The 22,313-nt window shown below is 38.2% G+C and overlaps 1 protein-coding gene across 1 annotated transcript in view; it reads left to right on the top strand.

Annotated features, from left to right (window-relative positions):
- ENOX2 (ecto-NOX disulfide-thiol exchanger 2) overlaps positions 1-22,313 on the top strand; it is a 293,700-nt gene that overhangs the window by 119,520 nt on the left and 151,867 nt on the right. Inside the window, exon 3 of the mRNA XM_003262322.3 lies at positions 916-1,059. The gene's annotated coding sequence lies outside the window, so the exon portion shown is untranslated. The remainder of the gene's footprint in view (positions 1-915; positions 1,060-22,313) is intronic.

Genomic DNA, 22,313 nt, shown 5'->3' with positions numbered 1-22,313 from the left:
TGAGCTATATCAGGCCAACCTGATTTCCCCCCTTTGACAGGATTAGAGAACCAGTGGAGAAAAGGCTTACAGGAGATGTCTTAACTTGGGCTTTAAAAAAGCTTTTGATTTCACATTTCATGAAGTTTAATTGAAACACTTGAAATTCCAGGTGCTGCTGCCAGAGGAGTAAGAACTGTCTCTGTCTCTGCTTGCCTCTTATTGAACCGTGTAAGACTTGGAGAGTAGAAAATACCTTTTGACATTTTATATGGTACAGGAGTGACGAGTAAAGTGACCATGCTTCTAATATTATTTGAAGAGAATGAGATTAACATTACCAAAATCTAGGTCATAACTCCCCATTGCTCCAGCTACAAAATAACCCCCTTGCAATTTCTATATATTTGTTTCCTTTTCTCATTTGCCATGGAGTTATGGTTTTCTGATTTTAGAGACCCCTATATTACTGTTGGAAGTGACTTTGACACAGGATAGTCTGATGATTATATCTGCATCCGTTCAACATACCTTGTAATGAAAGAATGGTAAAATGTCAGGAGATAATCAAAGGAATGCAAAGCCAAACTTTTTACAAGGAACAGTGGGTCCAACCATAGCCACATTTAATGAGGGACCTATCTCCTTAAGGGAGGAAGTAGAAGACAGTTGCTAGCTTATGGCTAAAAATGTTAAGTTGCCACAGAAACAGGAGGGATCTTAAAAATGACAGAGCCACAGTCTTATATTTTAATTTTGTACTTACCAAAAAGATCTGTAAAAATTACAGAAGGCAACTGTCTTTAAGGAATTCACCTGTTTTTCCTAGGCTCTTAAGATTTAAAAGGTTTTCCACTAGTGGCTCATATAATAAAATCTGGAGACGATCCCAGTCCTTAATGGAGTCTGGACTTTGGCTTTCTTTTTCTTCTTTAGGATTGAACCAGCTGCCCTTTGACCCTGCCAACAACAACGAGCCCCTGCAGTTTGGTAGTGCCAGTGGCCCTCTGGTCACAGAAGGCCTCATTGAGAATGGAGGGGAATCAAGCAAGAAAAGAAAGAGAACAAATACTCCTTCAGGTAAGCTAGGTGATAATGCACTGTCTTAAGCCAGTGCCAGAGTCAACATTTTCCCAGAGCCTAGTATGTGGCAGGTCACATACTATGCTAGGGCTTGTAGGAACTAAAGAAATGAGAAAGAGTCCCCTGTCCTCATGGAACTCATTATGGGACTGAAGGAGGGAAAAGCACATACACGAATAACTGTGATAATTAGATAGAGTATCATCAGTGCTGTGGCAAATGTGTAAAGGGTGAAAAACCGATGAGAAGAGCACAAATGAGGAAGAGTTTAATTCTGCCTTAGGGATTATAGAACACTTCATGGCAGAAGTGCCATTTTTAGCTGATCCTTGAAGAATGGGTAGGCTTGAGACGAGATGAGTAAAGAGCATCAATTTAGGTAGAAGGAATTGCATGAGTGAATGGTTTCACTGTGCATTTGTCTTTGTATGTACATGTGACAGGCCATCCTCACTTTTACTTCTAATACAGATGACTGCATATATTTGCATCTCCCCACCTCTACCCCTGTTCCCCTCAATACTCACTATGCCTACATATGTTTTATGCCCTTATAATTCTCTTAGAACAGTTGGCAAACAGATTCTTCTAAACCCTCTATAACAGCCCAGCGGAGCTTTTAGCCTCCCTTGCAATTTCTCCTACCCCAATCCCTCATGTCCCATTGGCCTATTCTCATCTTAATGTTTCTTTTTTTTTTTTTTTCCAAAAGGAGTGAGGAAACAATAGGAGAGCCACATCTTAACTGATCATTTGATATTTTACAATTTTATCTCTTTGTTGCATGGTTATTCATTTGGAAGTAGAATCCGTAGTATATAGAAACTGATCTGAGATTCGGGGATGGGCATAACAGACATGTTCATCATTTTTTCTTTGTTTTGTTTTTTATTATTTTTACTTTCAGCTTATGAAATAGAACATGTTTACAAATGTATCATATCTGACTCTTAGATCATAGATCTCTGCTTATAAATCAAGATATTTGTTAAATATGAGTTTGGAAAATGAAAATACAGGAAAACACTAGTTACATGGAACCCTCAAGAAATGAGTGATTCTTAGAGAGCTCTGTTTTCTGGAGCATGGAAAGGCATGGTGTGTAGCCAAGGAACTGGCCTGAGTTCTAATCCTGGTTTTATCTCTTTCTGTGGCCTGGAGTTATTTGCTTAACCTCTCTGAGTTTCACTTTCTTCAGCTGTAAAGTAAAAGTGATACCAAAGCCTATGTCTTAGGATTTGTTATGACATTTAGTTGAAATGATGTAGGTAAAGTGCTTAGCATGGTGTCTGCATACAGTAATCACTTAATAAGTGTTGCTATTTTATTAGCATTATTATGTGATATTATAAATTTCATGTTTTAAATCATCAACGTGTTTCACATTTTTAGGTTAAGCATTATGAGTATAAACCATATGTGTGTGTGTGTATAAACTCATCTGTCTTTTAAAGACATGTATTCAATATAATTTACACTTTGCTTGATCATTTAGGGGCATAATTCCAGTCATTAGTTATTGTACTGCACTCTAATACTTTTAAATTTCTAAGGGTTTACTAAAGAGTATAGGTTTTTTACCTCTACACTAAATTGTTCTACGCTGTGGTGGTCTTTTAGTTATTATAGCCACATTTTACACATGTCCTGTCTCCTTTCTGCAGCCTACAGTCACTTTTTATTCCTCTCAGTGTCCCTTCATGTAGCAGCCCTTTTTCTCCTTCTACTGAATTAAGAACAACAACAACAACAACAAAAAACCCAGCCATCTCTCCAAGCTGATGTGCCAGATTAGTATAAGTAAAAGTTAAATCAGCTCTAAGTGGAACTTGCCACGGATAGAGTGCACAGGATTTAGGGCATCAACTTTAAGACATCTCTTTTAGCTCTGAGACCTTTATGATCACCTACTAGTTTTTCCATTGTATTCCTGTTAAGTGATGTGCGAGTTTAGGGTAATACCTCCTGAACTTCAGTTAACTCATGAGGGTGGGGAAAGGGAGTATGTATTAATCTGAATTGTGAATTAACTTTAAAGAACTGCTGTTTTATTTCTAATGAGCATATTCAGTGAGAGCAAAGTAACTTGCAGATATAGGATTTTAACAGTAGATTATTAGCTAAAGCAATTTGCATTCAAATAATGAATATGCTGAAGTTCTTAAAAAACAGTATGTTCTTTAAAATAGGTGAAATAAGCCCCTGGCAGGCTAAATTAGCTCCCTTGAAATCTTGTTCACTATTTGCTTAGAGAACCTTTTCTTTGTTAGTAGGACAAAGGTAACTCCAACCCAGGTTAAATTACCACAAATTCCAAATTAGTGTAGTCCAAATTAATGAGATTTTACTATACAAGGAGTCTTTTATAATTGTTCAGCAGCAATCTTGTGATATTGTAAATAGGCAGATAGCTTTATAATATTATTTTCTTTCTCTGCAGTACTAGACAAAAGGAAGAGGGAAGATATTTCATGAGTAGCAACTTCCCTCTTCCTTTGTCATCATTCCCTGCACTGTGGCAAGGAGGAAAGCTAGGGTTGGAAGTTCCCATAGGAGCTACCAACCATTTCATTTCCAAGCTACATGTCCAGTCATTGCATCACTCGGCCCTGTAACTCCACTGAGTCAAAGCCATCTCTCTCCCTCTCCTTCCCTACAAACGAGGGAGGGATATTTGCTTGCAGATCCAGTTCCACACTACACATTCTTTTTCCCTTCCTTTCCCATCCCTCCTACCATTCCCGTTTTCTACAAACTGCCTCTTTCCTTTTGTACTAAAACTGATTTCTTAAAGGTCACCTGTGACCTTCAGATTGTCAAAGTCAGTGGCCTTTTGGCAGGTCGCAACCACCTTGAACTCTTTGTTTCATTTGATGCTATTAACAATGCCCCCTTCTTTGTATTTTCTCTACTTTTGCTTTCCTTGGTAATACACTTTGCAGATTCTTCCTTTACTGTCTCCTTCAAGCCTTCTTTCTCATTTTCTTCATCCCTCGACTGTAAGTATACTATTACCCACATTTCTAGATGAAGAAATAAAGGATAAACTTACCCAAAGTTGAATGTCTAGCAAGTGGTTTACCCAGGCCTCTAACTCCAAAGTCTATTTCTAACTACTATGCTGAAGTTACTGTGTCTAAAGTTATTAGGAATCTAGAACCACTACTTAAATGTATGTAAAACATTGGTGCAGACTAGGGAAGGCTGTGTTTATGTGAAAATAAATAGGTAAGAATAAGAGGAGCAGGCCTTGGATATGATAATCTTAGGATCCCTTCAAACTCAGATCTCATGGTTCCTCTTTTCAGCCTTCTTTTTTTTCTGCTACTCCCCAAAACAAGTCTTCTATTTCAGCCACACTGATCCACTACCTTTCTCTGAAGACATTGTGCTTACCTACCTCACCACCGTGCTCATACCATTCATTTCTCTTTCCCAGCATGCTCCCCTTCTTCTTTCACTTGTCAAAGTCTTATCCAACTGTCAGTGCCTAGTACAAGTCCTACCCTCTCTAAGAAGCCTTCTGGATCATCTTAATTAGAAATGTTCTCTTGTACCTCTGAAATATATCGGTCATTAAATTCATATCAATCACTTGACACTGATTGTGGACCACCTTGAACTATTGCTTATGAGTTTGTGTGTGTATATATATATATGTCTTAGCTTTTCAACTCAGTTATAACTCCCCTGTTGGAAGGGCCCCAACTCTCTTAGCAGAGATATGGTGTCTTACACAAAATAGATGCTCCAGAAATATTTGTTGCTTGATCACATATTTGATTGAATAATTGCTTTCTCTATGCCTTTAAATTCCCTATTATTTTCTTGTCATTTTCAGGGTAGAGCTTTGCACGAAACTGTGCCTTTGTATCTGAATTTGACCAACTGACAGCTTCACTTGTCCCTAAAGGCTACTCAGACATTTGTGAGATTACACCCTTAGAAAAGGCACAAATCAAATCTGGGTGCTTGTGAAAAAAAAAAAATACCTGGCCCTAATGGAATCCTTGCCTTATTACAGCTGAGATTTCTTAAGTGCCTAAGGGAAACTGATAGGTAAAGTTTAAGTGTCCTGCCTCAACTATGAAGTAGACCAGTAATCAGGATTAGACATTACTGCCATATTTGACCACATAATCTTTCTTTGTTGATCTGGTTGCTTTGTAGCTTTTATAAGATGAACTCAGAATTCTTCAGAGTGTGTTTCCTCTTAAATTTTACCTTTTCTCCATGGAAATGTTTCCTTGGTGATGCTGTAGCTGTACAAATTGTCTAAGATGGCAGCAAATCCATTTATTCAGATGGTACTCTATAGCAAAAGAGTAGAAGATTGTTAAACCCATGTAAAATCACAATGCCAAGTTCTTTTCCCAAAGTTGCCAACTGCCTCCTGGTTTGAGAGACATCTGGATTTGTAGAAGCAGAAATACCAACTCTTTCATGAAATACTTCCACTAAAGTGGAAAAAACCATGAGTCAACAAGGCCAACTGGATGATGACTAAAATCGAATGCATTGTTTTAAGCAACATCATGGTATAATAATATTCAAAGAAGGTGTCAGCTCTCTGGAAGAGTGGGAAACTACCCAGGAATAATTATGATACCAAAGTGAACATCCAGGTGTGGGCAGAGTCCTATTTCCATTCGCTTTTCTCTATAAGCCTGTGTTGAAAGATAGATTTGTGCTTAAATGTGTCAAAAGTAGTATTGCTGAAGTTCATGTGAATAACGAATGACTCAGTATGAAAAGAGGGATCTTCAGCCAGTTTTCATTTGCAATAATTATTTAATCACAAAAGTTCAAGATCTCCAGAAAGACCCTTCAAAATCAATAATAATTTGTATTGGTATGGTGATTGTTTCTTTCTCTTAATGTATTCTCATACTCATTGCATTTTACACATGAGGTGCTAATCACTAGAGAGGAGAAATAACTTTGTCTAAGGTAGACTAGCATCACCAGGAGTGTTATAATTAGATAAGGACCTCCAGAGAGTATCCAGGCTTGAGCATAGACCTCCCAACTCCATTCTCAGCTTTCCTTTAGAAATTCTGGAAATCAAAATGATACTTGACAATATAAAGACAGTGAACAATTACAGCACTACAAGGCTAGATTAATAGGAGAAAGTGGGCCTGTAGAGCAGCAAGAAGAAATTTGGTCAGCCACAAAGAAGAACTATTATCAGAATGGGTTATCAGAAGACTTGTTCAGGCTCACTTGGAAGAGAAATATAAAAAGGAGATGAACACTCATCTACTTGAGAGTACTTTTGTTTCCTTTCTTACCTGAAAGGAGGGCTACGAACCAAGAAACTTTTCTATGACACTTACAGCCTTTTGATTTACCTCAGACTCACAGGGCTGAGACTTTTTATTTCATGTGTACTTTGAAGTCCACAAATGAAAGTATTGATTGTTTTTAAAGAGAGAAAATGCCACCATTTTATATCTTGGTGTGTGGTATTTCTAGCATGTCAGCTGAATTATTATCTTGCCAAAGGCAAGAAGAGCCTATTGTTCCCTCAGATAGAATTAAAATAAGAAAAAGGGTAGACTAATAGCCCTACTCAGTTTCTTTAGTCCTTTGGACATTTTTATCTGATTACAGTTTCAAGAAATAAAACCATTATCTTGAAATCTGGAGGATCAAAAAAGTAAGCCTACTTTCTTTCTCAGGTCTGATAGAAGAAATCCAGTATGAAGTTTTCATTTTCAAGGACTGTCCAAGGGAGGGCAGACAGGGTGGCACAAAAGAGGCAGGATAGAAAAATGGAAATACATCTCTCTTAAGTTGCCCCAATCATTGAAATAGCTTTGGAATGATTTTGTGACTTCATTGTACTTAAGTCATTAGGAATTCTCTTAGCAGACATGAAGTGTAAGTAGCCTGATACGCTGGTAATATAGAGGCTAGTGGTAGATGTTTAAGTCTAGTATTTTAGAGTTGGAGACAACCTCAACTAACTCCATCATTTTTTTTTTTTTTTTGAGAGAGAGGATCTCACTCTGTCACCCAGGCTGGAGTGCAGTGGCTCTATCACAACTCACCTCCCAAGCCTCAGGTGATTCTCTTGCCTCAGCCCCCCGAGTAGCTGGAACTACAAATGTGCGCCACCACACCTGGATAATTTTGGTATTTTTAATAGAGACAGGGTTTCTCCACGTTGCCCAGGCTGGTCTCGAACTCCTGGGCTCAAAAGATCCACCCGCCTCAGTCTCCCAAAGTGCTGGGATTACAGGCATGAACCACCATGCCTGGCCAAACTCCATCATTTTTATAAATGAAGAAACTGAGACCCAGAGAAGGGATTTGTGTAAGGTCACATGGTTAATTCATGGCAGAATGAGAACTAGTTATTACCAGACACATATAATCATTTCAAATTGGCTAGGACTGTGGCATGTAATCGATTCATTTTTACTGTGAAAGTGTATCTGTAACCTGGAAATGCTAACATCTCTCATGCTAATAGTATTACGTGATTTGTCACAAGCTCACCTGGTGGTATGGGAGGCCCCGTATCTGTTTTGGCTGCTGCACAGGGGAAGGCACTTTGTTCTCAAGACAGAAAAGAGTTTGAGACTGGGAAATACCTATGAAGGAATTGCTTTTTTAGAGCAGAACTCGGGCAACTCAGCAAATTACAGAAGAATCTTTTTGTGACACCTGATTACTTGGTAAGGGACAGTTTGTGTCCTCCATCCCAGCCTACCCTTAAGGCCACTCCATTCAGGCAGGAAAACATTTTATACTTATGTTTTGTCTGTGGTTGTTAGGCCATTCTTTCATTGCTATAAAGAAATACCTGAGACTGGGTAATTTATAAAGAAAAGAGGTTTAATTGTCTCACCGTTCAGCAGACTTTATAGGAAGCATGGTGCTGGCGTCTGCTCAGCTTCTGGGGAGGCCTTAGGAAGCTTTTACTCATGGCAGAACTCGAAGGGGAAGCAGGCATGTCACATGGTGAAAGCAGGAGCAAGAGAGAGAGTGGAGGGGGAGACGCCACACTTTACGACAACCAGATCTCATAAGAACTCACTATCACAAGGACAGCATCAAGCCATGAGGGATCTTCCCCTGTGACCCAAACACCTCTCACCAGGCCCCACCTCCAACATTGGGGATTATAATTCAGCATGAGATTTGGGCAGGAACAAATACCTAAACTATATCAGTGATTTAAACTTTGTTGTATAACTTCGTCTAGAGAATCTCTTTCAATTTCTTGATTATTGGGCAAAGATTTGTCTGGAAAAAAAATCAGTTTTAGGTGAGTAAAACTCAATTTCAGAGTAAGAGGATTCTTGCATTTTGAGAGGTTACTTTCATCTCCTCCTAGATTAGTAAAGTGCAGAAAGCAAATGTCATTTTTGTCCTTGGGACCTGTAAGGTCCTCCCTAGCCTTAATAAGGGAAAGGAGCACACTCAGACATGTAGTGAAAACTGTACTGAAGTCTGTGCTTTTAGTACTGAATTTGACTTTTGGCCTTAGGTAAACCACAGAAGCCATTTCTAAGCCTCAGTTTCCAAATTTGTTTAATGGGGAAAGCAACTTAAAAGCAGTCAGATAATACTTTTGTGGTTACTGCTCTGCTTGTTATGGTGTAAGAGCATGAAATAACCACACTGGTTTTCTTTTTCCAGTTCTGAATCAAACTGAGAAAAAAAAAACACAAAACACCTCAGGAGGAACAAAATATTGCATCGACTTTATTATAGATAAAACTATGTTGAAGAACATGGCTTGTGTCTAAGGCCTAATGAGACTTCCTACCACCTCTAGCTTCAAATGTATTCCTTGATACTCACCTGTGGAGATGATTGAGCCTTCAGAGCAGACCATTTACCGTCCCAGCGCCCTTAAGAGTGATGGCCTTTGTCACACTTCAGTGGAAGCTAGAAATGAAGAGCAAAATGGGCCTGTAGGTCTACTTCTAGAAGATGGTGCCTGTGCACTGACTAGGCTCTACTCACTCTATAAAAGAGTTGGAGGGCATTTAGACCTGAGAGCCAGAATGCACAGGATAGGCCATGAATAAGTACTTATTTTTTAAAATAATATTAGTATTTTTTTTTTTTTGAGACAGGGTCTCCCTCTGTCACCCAGGCTGGAGTGCAGTGGTGCTGTCTCGGGTCACTGCAGCCTTGAACTCCAGGTCTCAAGCAATCCTCCTGCCCCAGCACCCCAAGTAGCTGGGACTACGGGCCATGCCTCTATGCCTGGCTAATTTTTGTATTTTTTGTAGAGACGGGGTTTCACCAGGTTGCCCAACCTGGTCTGGAACTCCTAGCTCAAGCCATCCACGCGCCTTGTCCTCCCAAAGTGCTGGGATTACAGGCGTGATAATCAGATAAGTCAATCTTGCTCCTGTGCCAAAGAACAAGCAGGGGTGAAAGCCCAGAGAAGTTTTTATGATACTCTGTGTCCCCCTCCACAAACACAATGGAAATTTCTTCTTCCCCACAGAATGGCGACAAGTGGGGACAAGAACCAAACCCCTACAATCCCCAATATCGCTTTTTAAGATTAACATGATTTTGATTTTTCAAAGTCTTTTCCTTAGGATTTTTTATACCAGAGGAAACTGGCAATGACAGTCCATGTATGCTATAGGTAAATAGGGTTGTTCAAGTACACATGTGTTACATTTATATTTTTACTTCTTCATGTACAAAATTGAGACATTCCAAATGGAATCAAACTCATATCCTCTATTGTTGAAGTAGTACCTTACAATGAAGAGATCTCATTTTTATAAATTTGAAACACAGGATACTTCTGCTGCCATTTCAGCATTGTCACATGTGGTTGCAAACTCTACAAGCTTTCCCTTCTGTTCTGCAACACCAAAGTATAACAATTAAAATACCGTTTTACTACTACTACTAATAGCTAATACCTATGGAACACCTACTGTGTGCCTGACACTATGTGTTTCAAATATATTATTTGATTTTCACAGCAACGCTATCAGGTAAATACAGTTATTATCCTCACTTTACAGATAAGGAAACAAACACAGAGACTAATTTGTCCAGATAGTAATGTGTCCCAATAGTAAGTAGAGGAGATGAGATTCAAACCCAGGCAATATAGCTCCAAAATCAGTGTCTGGAATCAATTAAATCAAAATGAAAATGGGGCCAGGTGTCTATGCTATTTCAGAGCACCCCAGATGATTCCAATATGCAGCCACGCTTGAGAAGCAGTGCAGCTAATTATACTGTATCAAAGGACTATTATACATGTACCTAGGCCACTGTGATTCAGAATGCTGGACATTTGTAGTATTCTGTGACACAGTGTGTCCAGAGTCCTCTATTAGGAACTGAAATGACAGAAGTGACAGTAACAGAGTAGACCGTCAAGATGGTAAAGTTGTTGTGTAAATGTTGACCTCTCTAGGTATCTCAACACAGAAAGGACCACCTAATTTGCAATTTTCTGTTTCTCTGCTTTCTCTGCTCTATTTCCTGATGTCCATTGATTATCTACAGAAATAAAAATCCATAATGATGAAATTCCCTCTTTTTGTGTGCTAAGGGGACAGTCTTGATTTTTTTCCAATCTTCCATATCCTCCATAATGTGAGCTATTCAATTTAAGTCATGTAGATTGTAGTATTTCACATTGAGCAATTGCTTGTGTAATATAATTAATTTTAAAATATTTTGCTTATTCTGCATTTGAATTTTAAGCAAAAGCATCTTTAGTGTTCAAGCTGTTTTGTAGAATATGGTGAGAGGTGATGAGAGTGGTACACAAAACCATTGGAGAGATGCTCAACTGCAGAAACAGAGTGTACTAATTTTGGGAGAGGGGGCAGGTTTCAGCAGGTGGCATTCCCTATCTCCAGCCACATTCTTCTGCATATTTGATTCAGTAGCAACTATAACAGCAGCAGTAGCTTTTATTAAATATTGATTGTATGCCAACCGCTATGACCAAGTGCTTTACATGTATAAACTCAAGCAAACTTCCCAAGAAATCTATAAGATAGACACCATTTCCCACTTCTTTACAGATTTTTTAAAAACCTGAGGCTTGGAAAACATAGGAAATTTTTCCAGGCGACAACTAATAAATAGTATAAGCAGATTTGAAAGAGGGAGGCAGAGTAACAGTTGTTAAGAGCACGTGTTCAGAATCCTGGCCCTGACTTTAGGCAAGTTATTGCAGCTCTTGAAGCCTAGTTTCCTTACCTACAAAATAGAGGTAATAATACCAAGTGCACAGGGTTGTTTTAGGATTCAGTGAGAAAACGAATAAATAGTGCTTAGTGCCTGGTTTTCTTTTATTCAGTGAATATTTATTTAGTCTTAATAAGTGTGAGGCATAGTGGTAGGCTTTAAGTTACAATAAGCTGTGAATGAGACAGATTCCAATTCTGGCCTTGAGATGCTAACAGTCTAGTAAAGAAGACAGTCATTAAGCAAATAACTACACAAACAATTATTTGCAATTATGCTGAATGCTATGAAAGAGTGACAGGTCATAGTGAACACTCAGTAAATAAGAGCAAATATTTACTGAGTGTCTTTTACGTACTAGGCACTATGCCAGGTAGAAGATTGAGTGCAAGTGCACAATTGGGATGAAGAGTGGAGGCATTTCATGAAATTTTATGTGAAATTAGGGTACAGCTAAAGAAGCCATCTGCTTTCTTCTGGTCAGTCAAGGAAGCTTTGTGGGGAGGAGGTAAAACGTAGAAGATGCTTGGTGTAGTTTATTGGAAAGATAAGAGATCAAGTTGAAAACATCCATCTTTGCCCAAGATTAGTTCCTGGAGATTGTGTAAATCTTGTAATGTGAGAGGCATTCCCAGCATGAGTGGCCTTTGCATCTGGCAAGAGGCTTGTGTGACAAACCACAGTGACCAGGCTTTTTCTCTGAGATGAACACTAAGTGCTGAATTTGCTTCAGAACTTGACATAAAGTCTGAGCAGGCAACAAGTCATAACTACATACTGTTTTCAGATGCTGATTCACGTATCACCTCATACAAATACAGTGGTTCTGCTGGCAAGCTATTTTCTAATCTGGCCTTTTTTTATTCCCCTCCATAATTACCCTGATCTAGGATGAACAGCCTGAGAAACATTGACTAATGCATCCTAAATTACATTAGCAAGGCAACCACAAGCTTTCAGCTTCTCTTGATTTTGTGTGAGGTCTCTGTTAAGCAGTTCTTACCACATTAGATGTGCAGAGAGGACTACAGATCTCCCAGGCTGGAGCTTGCCATCAGTTAAGACTGTCATCCTTTGCTACAAAGCACCACACTCTCAGTGGCATTGCCTACAAAGCGGGAGATGCCTTTCACTTTTTGCCCTCCTGTCAAACAGCCGGTCAGTCGATTAGAAATCTTTGTCTTGCAGCTCAGACTGCCCAGAAGTATTTTCTGCCTAAATTGGAGTGAGTGAAGAAGTGGTAGCTAAGGAACTTTACTCTGCCTTTCTTCTGGGCCCCTAACTGATGTTTCCTGTAACTTGGCACACTAGTAAGTGAAAGTCTTTTCACCATAACTCTGTGAAGAAGGTCCTATTAGTACTCTCATCTTACATATGAGGTAAGTGAGATTCAGAGGCTCACTGGATTGCACAAGATTAGACAGCCAGTAGGCTCTTCAAACGCAGGTTTTTAAATGACAGTGAGACCTGTGCACTTTGCATTATGCCCCACTGCTTTCTAAGATTTCTGAAGAAGGAAGTGATTTGATCTGAGCTAGACTTTCAGAAGATGCTCTAACCAGAGGGTTATCATGGATTATAAAAAGGTAAAACTAGAACTGGGGAGACCAGATTGAAGACTTTTGAAATAGCCCAGGGAAGTGATATATGGACCTGAGTCAGTGTTATGGAAATAGGGATGGAGAAGAGGAGATAGATCCAAAAAACTTACTGGTGGTTTATCATTCGGAACTAATAGGGCTTGAAGAGTTGTGGAGCCTAGAAACGAAAAAAACTGTATTAAAATCGTCTGGCCCACTATCTACGCAGGATATAATTATGCCCACTTTTATAGGTGAGTCATCTCAACTGTGATTCAGCCTAAGTGACTTGTCCAAGGTCCCAAGCTAATTTAGGCCAAAAGGAGCTGGGACTCAGAACTCCTTCCTAGTATAATCCTCTTTCCACTAAAGCATGGGATCTCCCAAATCTGTGTTTTGTTATTTTAAGATGTTATTATTGAAGTACATAAAAGTACACAAATTATATATGTACACCAGTGAACTTTCACAAACAGCATACTCGTGTAACAAGCACCTGAAAGATGGCACAGAGATTTCTGGCACCTCAGAAGACTCCTGTGCCCTTTTCCAGTCACTTCCCCACAAAGATAATATCTACCCTTACTTTCTCTCCCTCTTTTTAATAACTGCCTGCTGGACCATATCAGAGACTGGGAAATTTACTATTGAGATCCTCCTGTTGATGGATACTTAAATTATTCCTGTCTTTTGGCTGCCACCACAAACAGTGCTGCAATGAACAGCCATGATCGTGCTGCTTTGTACACGTGAACAAGTATTACTCTAGAATAGACTCCAAGAAGTAAGTTTGCTGGGTTGAAGGGTTAAGGGCCTTGTACATTTTGATGACTAATACTACCACAATGGCTTCTGCAAAGGCTTCACCAAGTCAGAATCTCAACCCTGGTATTTGAGTCATTTCCTGTCTTCTTGCCAGTGCATGATATCATTAATCCTGTAAATTTTTGCCAATTTGACAGGTCAGGAATGATAGCTCCTTACTGCTTTATTTGCATTTTTGTGATGAATACTGAATTTGAGCATATTTTTCAAATGTTTACTAGCCCTTTGTGTTTCTTTTATCAATCATTTGTGATATCCTTTGCCCATTTTTCTTTTTTTTTAATTATGGACTTGTAAGGTTCTTTTTATGTCATGGAAATTAATGCTTTCTCTGTTAAATGTGTTATAAATGTTTTCTCATATATTTTAACACTTTTGTGCTGTGTTCTTTCACATTGTCTGTTTTATAAAGTTACTTCCCTTTTGTAGATTCTCTAGTCATTCCTTTAAGCATGGAAATCCACACTTTCTGGAGTTTTCAGAGCAGCCCCAGTGTCACATGTTCTATCCCATTGCCCCCAAAAGTACAAGTGCGTATGTCAAATTACGTTTTCCTAATTCTATAATTAGAAAATTTAGTCATCCCACCTACAGTGGTTGGCAGTAAAGCTCTTGGTCTGTTTTCTAGACAGGCTCCAGGTGCTCTTTGAGGGAAAAATAGGGTAGCAGAACACACCTGTCTTAGAGCTGTGGAATCTGGTATGTGCTAAAGGGAATGTGAATATGGTATAAACTCTGGTCATTCTAACATCGTATCACCAGCTGTCTTTTGCTGTGACATTCAGACAGCTTAGGCACGTTGGAATGTTTGGTTGTCACTTGAAAGTGTTTGATTACACAGAATGAGCTCTGGAAGAGTTCTGTCTCATGTCTATAAAGGGAAATGGAACGTCTTCTTCTTTTGGCACATGGAAAACATCTTAAATTTCTATCCCTATTATTTAGGACTATAAAAATTTGTCATCTCTAAGAAATAGAAAGTTTGCTAATCGCATTTTTAAAAATGCTCTCAGGACAATATTTAGCCTATTTATGCAAGCCATTTGGAAGCATTCTTAACAGTAGACAATTGCAAACATAATATGCTAATATGTTTACTCGGCAAACATGTATTGGATGCCTACTGTGTGTCAGGTGATGTTGGATGGAAGGGTAGATGAATATGCTAATTTCTAGCAGTAACTGAGACTTGAGTAAGACCTAGCTCCAGTCTTCAGGGTGTGTACATCTGGTAACTAGAAATTATTTCCTTCCACTGATGAAAAACTTTCCTAGGAATTCTAAAGGGACCACATTTGTTAGTTTTTAGTTAGAATTACTGAGTTTACATGAAAGTAATAAAACTGAATTTACTCTCATTTAATCAATACCACTGCCTATTTCCTGCATTTTTCCCTCAGGAGCCCCATTATTATACTCTAATTTCAGGAAAAGCCAATGTGGGCATTCAAGTAAGCAAAAAAGATATCTTGTCCTTTTCCAAAATTTCCCTTGTCCAAACGTTAGTGACATCTTTTTTTTTTTTTTTTTTGAGGCGGAGTCTCGCTCTGTCGCCCAGGCTGGAGTGCAGTGGCGCGATCTCCGCTCACTGCAAGCTCCGCCTCCCGGGTTCACGCCATTCTCTTGCCTCAGCCTCTCAAGTAGCTGGGACTACGGGCGCCCGCCACCGCGCCCGGCCAATTTTTTGTATTTTTAGTAGAGACGGGGTTTCACCATGCTAGCCAGGATGGTCTCGATCTCCTGACCTCGTGATCCACCCGCCTCAGCCTCCCAAAGTGCTGGGATTACAGGCGTGAGCCACCGCGCCCGGCCAGTGACATCTTTAGGTTATGTAAGTGGAATTGATCTTGGTTTGGATTGATGGGTATTTAGATGGTAAAAATAAGAAAACACTGTGAGATGGGGGCTTAAGCCTGCTTAAGCCTTAATTGTCCTAAGAAGGAATGACACATTTTTCACTGAGAAATGTTCTGGGGTGATAATTGGCTTCCTGTTGCAGGCTGAACATGGCTTGAGAAGAAAATACTTCCCCTAGATTATGAAACAGGCAGCATTGGTATTGTATTTCTAAAATTAATTCAGTAAACATTTGCTCCAATAATTAGGCTTCATAGAGCGTCATGCGGAGGGTGCATTTTCCTTTGTGTGCAATTTAAAACTTTAAGATTAAGTCAGCTTAAAAAAAAAGACTATGAATCTTAGACTGATTATCTTCTTCCCCTCTCTACCCTACCCTGTCACTCCCATCCAAACTATATCTGAGAAAGTTCTAAAGAATTAGGCCTTGAAGGATAGCTCTATAATTTAGAATTCTATCACTCTGTTCTCTGCCCTCCCCACAACACACATCATTTCTCACAATTGTTCTTTGAAAGGATCAGGCTGCCTTTGCATCCAAGAGAGCCCCCGAGTTATTTTTGCAAGTTAGTGGCAGACCAGTAATTTTATCCCCTTCCCTGCCTGTGGAGCAGGTGCTCAAGTCTTTCAGTTTTCTGTGGCCACTCACGGTTAGTTTTCCTCCAGGACAAGAATTTGTAGCCCTGTGCACCTCCAGAAAGACCAAGCAATCCCCATATACAAGTCTACTGTTAGACTGAAAGCTTAATTGGGAATAAGAAAAGAATCAGATAATGTGGCAAGGTGGTGGACAGCAGGCTGGGGTGGTTGGAAAGAGGGGGCACTTAGAGATCATTTTGTTCCGTGATTCTCAACCAACATGCCTAAGGGTGTATTTATCTGACAGTATAGCAGTGATCCTTGTGAGAGGGTGATAGCAGCTAGAAGGAGGTATTCCTTTTGGAGCAGCTAATAAAAAACATTTACAGGGAGAAGGGCATATGTGTAGTTTTAGAAAACTGCCCCCCCCCCCGCCAGCTTTAATTGAATTAAGTTTCCAAACATACAGCAGTTCAGTAGCAGAACTATGCCTTGATTCTGTGTCTTCAGACTCCCTATCCTGTCTTCTTTTTCATTGCACTCTGCTATGGGAAAAAGAAAAGAGAAAGGAAGTAACACAACAAGGGAGAAAGAAGAGAAAAGAAAATAACTGCCTGTTATGACCTGCTTGCCTCCTCCACTGTCACTTAGTCTCTTAAAAGTGTCAAATAGCCTGAACCCTTGACTTCAAATGCCAGCCACCCTGTCTCCCTTGAGCCTAGTTACAGCAACATTCGACTCCTTGCTAAAACATGCCCTATGCTTTCAATCCATTCCCTCTACCTGAAATATCCTCCTCCTCTTAACCAGGCAAAATCCAATATGCTCCCCCAAATGAAAATGTTTTACCACTGTGTGGGTTACTTTATGCAAAGATATCTGTAAGTAGTAACTTTTGGCTAAATAAGTATGCAGTGCACTTCCACAATTTTCATCTTATTTGAAGGAAAAACATTGTCAAGGCCAAGCTCCAACATGGCGACTTCTACCATTAAGGCTACCCAGATCTCCCAGTCTGAATTAAATTCTCCTGTGTTCAAATTAGCATTTTTCTCTTATAGCACCTACTATTTCTTGTTGTGTATTATAGGAATTTATATGCACATGTAGATTCTACTAGCTTATAAATTCATGAAGTCAAGGATCATGTCTTACTCATCTTTGTATCTCTTCTATCAGTACTCATCACAGTGCTACATGCATAGTAGGTGCCCAGTACATGTATTGAGTGAATGAGTAAATTTTTCCTACTTTCATAGGATTTTTTTGAACTCAACATATTTTCTGTGAGATTGTCCGTATTCCAATGACAGAAGCATTATCATGTTTATTCATTCATACATTCATTCATTCCACAAATACTTATCATATGCCTACTCTGTGCCAGGTACTGTTTTAGTTGATAGGTATACAGCAGTAAATAAAACAATATATGTTCCTGCCCTCGTGTAGCATTCTAGTGAGAGGGACAGATAATAAACGAATAGATATATAAGTTCTGGTACTTAATTACCTCAAAAAGCAATAATAATAAAGCAAGTTAAGGGTACACAAAATGAACAAGGGCTACAATTTTGTCTTTCCTTTACAACAGTATCCTTGACCCTACCTCACCCCACCCAGTAACTGATACAGAGCTAAACATACAGTTTACTGCCTGTGATATTTACTGACTTTTGCAACATTCTTATGAAGTAGTAGAGTAAGAGCCAGTATTGATTATGGCTTGAAAGCTTGGGCTCTGGAAACTTTGGCTTAGAGCTGACATCCATAGATTAGTTTGTGATCTTACCAGTAATTAGTGTCTCTAAGCTTTCATTTTCTAAATCTGTAAAATGGAGAAAATAGCACCTATCTCATAAGGTGATTTTGCAGATTACATGAAATAATGTCAAATTACTTATTGTGAAGACTACATGAAATAATGAATGTGAAATTCTTCAGAATATAATAACCCAGAAATAGACCCATGTACATACGGAGGTCTGATGTATGACAGAGGTAGCATGTCAGATCAGTGGGAAATGTGGAGACTATTTAACAAATGGAGCTGGAAAAATGGTTATCCATGTGAAGAAACATGAAAATAAAACCTGCCTCCCACCATATATACAAGATCAATTACAAGAATATACATTTCAAAAACAGAATTCCAAAACTTTTAATAGAAAATATCATAGAATATCTTCCTAACCTTGAAATAGTGAAAGATGTGTTAAGGCACAAAAAGAATCGACTATAAAATAAAAGATTGATACATTTAACTGTATTAAAATTTAAAACTTTTTTTCATCAAAATACACGTTAGAGAATGAGAAAAGACAAGTTACAAACTGAGAGAAAATATTCATAAAATACAACTGGAAAAGAAATGGTATCAAGAATACATAAAGAAGTTGGAAAAATTATTAAGAAAACATAAGCAATCCCATAGAAAAAAATGGACAAAGGACATGAACAGACATTTCAGAAAATTGTACACACACATTTGGCCAGTTAACTTGTTCAGAGGTAAAACATCATTATGAATCAGGAAAATGCAAATCAAATCACCCAGTTGGTTGACAAAAAATAAAAAGTAACAATACCAAGCAGTCCTTCTAAATTGGGGTTCCTGGAAAGAACAAAGTACTAATGCCTTAAGACATCTATTGCATATAAATAATTGATTTCTCTCTTATGTAATTAGAATAATACTAGATATATACTATCTTTTAGAGAATTGAGAATATAGATAAACACTCAAATAATTTTCTATGTTCTGTGGTTCAGATGAGGAACCCATGCTAAGAAAGGAAAGTGTTAAACATATGAAATTCTTGAGAATGTAATAAAAAGCCCAGAAATGTAGAAGCACATGATTTCTTTTTTTTTTTTTTTGCATGGTATTAGTTTTTTATATTTATTAATTTATTACAGGTCTTTGAATCTCTCTTTCCTATACCATTCCCAAACTTTTACATATAAGGTCTGTAGAAAATATGAATTTATGATATTTTAATTCAGTGATTGCACATGATTTCTTATGTGTTATTTGTAGGAATATATACAAATTGCTGCAAGCAATTTTGGCATTATCTCTGAAAGTTGAACATGCATATACCCTGTGACCCCAAAATTGTACTCCTAGGTAAATACTCAAGAGAATCTTTGATTCATTCATGGATAACAGGAGACACATGCAAGCATATTTAAAGCAGCACAATTCACAATACAAAAATCTAGAAACAATCTAAATTCTCATCAGCATTATTAATAGATTAATAAAATGTGGTATATTCATGCAGTGGCATATTATACAGCATTCAGAACAAATGAACTACAGCCACACACAAAATATGGATTAATCTTAGCAATATAAAATTAGATGAAAAAGGAAGGACTAAAAGATTACATAGAACATGTTATATTTTTATGAAGTTAAGTATAAAATTAAAACATATAATTTTGACATTACTTATAGGTATAATAAAACTATATAAAAAGAAAAGCAAGTGGATAATGAACACAGGATTTAGGAGATGGTTACCTTGGCTAGGAGGAGGGAGGGAGGCAGGATGGGGATGAAGAACTCTTATATTTAGATGTAGATTATTATCAAGATCTTAGCTTTTATTTTGGGTTGTAGGTTTACAGGTTTATATACAGCTTATTACATTACTTAAAATAACTGGCTAAATAACTAGAGGACCACTGCTGAGAGTGTGTCATGAACCAAGTGTCATGATTGGTCCAATTTAATGTACCTGAGACCCTAAAATAAATACAAAATCATAAAGTATGTAGCCCAATGCTTTTAATATAAAATAAGGCTGGGTAAATGACAGTTGTCATTGCTAGCATTACTTATTTCTCCTACTCCTCATTTTTCTTTCTCTCAAGCAATCATTATCTTCCTATTGTGTCTGATAATTAATAATTCTGAGAAATATTAATTCACATGAGATCACCCCAAATGACTAAGCAAACTAGTTTAAAATTTAATAGTTACTGAAATTTCAACCTTTTATAAATCCATTAAACATCTTTCATTAAATTGTACTTTTTTGTTAATTATGAAATTACTCTATAGATGTACTTTTAGGATGTTACCAACAACAAAAGCTGTAAGCTCTGCATATTATGACTTTGGTACTCAAAATCATAATAGTATATTAATCTAATAGTGGCAGATGGTACTGAATTAGGACAATGTGCTAGAAAACTAAGGTGTATGATGAATCAGTGGTTAGAGAAAAAATTGTGCTCCTAGCCTGGATCTGTAAGTCTGTTAGCTATGATTGATTGATGGATTGATTGATTGATTGATTGGACCTTACCTAGTACCTTTTCTTCATTCTTTGCTACACACACTCTTCTTTTCCCACCATCAAAAAAAAAAACTGTACTATACCTTTTTAGGAAACAAGTTTTACTGTCTCAATGGAGAAAAAATGACTTGGAGGTGGTTATCGGATTTCAGTGTTCTTTTGTGGTTGGGGGTTCAATGTGTAATGGGAAAAAATGTAAAAAACTAGCAGAAGATGAAATCATATGAAGAAATTAGACTATATATATCCCTTTAACCATGAGCATCTTAAAATTTAAGACAAATCGGGAAACTTCCACTTCCAGAAGGATGGATTAGATGTGCTTTTTCCTATTCCTCCCACTAAGTACAACTAAAAACCCTGGCTATTATCTATTTAAAAATCCTAAGAAGGCTGAAAGCTGCAGAGAAGGCAGATTGTCTAGGGACATCAGAACTTGAGGAATGACATTCCTCAAGTTTTTTGGGTTTTGTTTTTGCCTCATATCTCATACTTGGAGATTTTGTTTTTGCCTCATATATCTCGTACTTGGAGTTGAAAAAAACTGGTAACTCAGAAGCACCAATGGGTACAGACAAAATAAAAGCCCCAACAAAAGCCTATACACTTTAGCCAAAGGACTAGGAAGCCTAGTAACAAGGAAAACTTGTAGACAATAGCTAAGCTCTCTACTCTAGCCAGACACCAGACACACACACAAATTGTGGTCCTACTCCTACCCACTCCCAACCAAGTAGGGAACATAGATTTCTACCCTCATGAAGCTCTAATGAGGCACATCAACACTTCTGCCAGGGGTCTCCACAAAGATCATATCAGAGAAGGCAAAGTACCAAGCTGGAACTTCTTATAAATTTTATTTTTATAGAGACGAGGTCTCACTATGTTGCCCAGGTTGGTCTCAAACTCCCGAGCTCAAGTGATCCTCCTGCCTCGGCCCCCAAAGTGCTAGGATTACAGGTGTGAGCCACCACGCCCAGGCTGAAGCTGGAACTTTCATCCCCACTGGCCACAATGATCCAACCCACTCCTATCCCACTGTAACAGGAAAGGCCATCTAGGGAGCCTGGACTTCTGTTTTTCTGACAGTTAACAGTTATGAAGGTGCTCCTACTCACTAAAGTGGTATCAGAGGAGACCTCCAGGAGATTCATGACTGTATTTATCACCCAGAAATAAAAAACCACTCCTGCAAAGTGTCATTAGAGACTACTGGGGAGCTGGAACGCCCACCCCCGCCCATCAGTAACAAGGAGACTACCTCCCTCAGATATCACTGGAAGGTGAGTAGGGAGCCTGGACTTCTACATCCATTTGGCAATAATGAGGCAATAACACCCCCTCTCCCCGCCTGAAACCTCGAAACATCAGGAAGGAAGAAAGAACACAATAAGCAAAACTATGGGAAAACAATCAAATGAAAGCAAGAGTGACTATTTTAATATAAGATAAAGTAGACTACATTGCAAAGAAAACTTCTAGGGATAAAGAGGAAGATTATATAGTGATAAAAGTATCAATTCACCAAGAACACATAGCAATTCTAAATGCATATGGACCAAAGTACTGCAAAATGTGTGAAACAAAAACTGATATAACTGAAAGGAGGATTAGACAAATCCATAACTATAGTTAAGTACTTCAACATCCCTCTCTCAATAATTGATATAACAACTAGATGGAAAATTCACAAGGGTATCAAGGACTCAGCAAAATAATCAAAGAATAGGATCTAACAAGAGCAAAATACACATTCTTTTTAAACACACAATGCATACCAAGATAGACTGTATCCTGGGTCATTAAACAAACCTCAAAAAATTATTAAAAATTTCAATCATATAGAGCGTGCCCTCCAACCACAATGGAATAAAACGAGAATTCAGTAACAGAAAAGTAA

The sequence above is a fragment of the Nomascus leucogenys genome, chromosome X (assembly GCF_006542625.1).
Source record: "Nomascus leucogenys isolate Asia chromosome X, Asia_NLE_v1, whole genome shotgun sequence".
NCBI classification, from domain to species: Eukaryota; Metazoa; Chordata; class Mammalia; order Primates; family Hylobatidae; genus Nomascus; species Nomascus leucogenys.
Note: the sequence above shows the minus strand (reverse complement) of the source record. Positions and strands in the feature narration are given on the sequence as shown.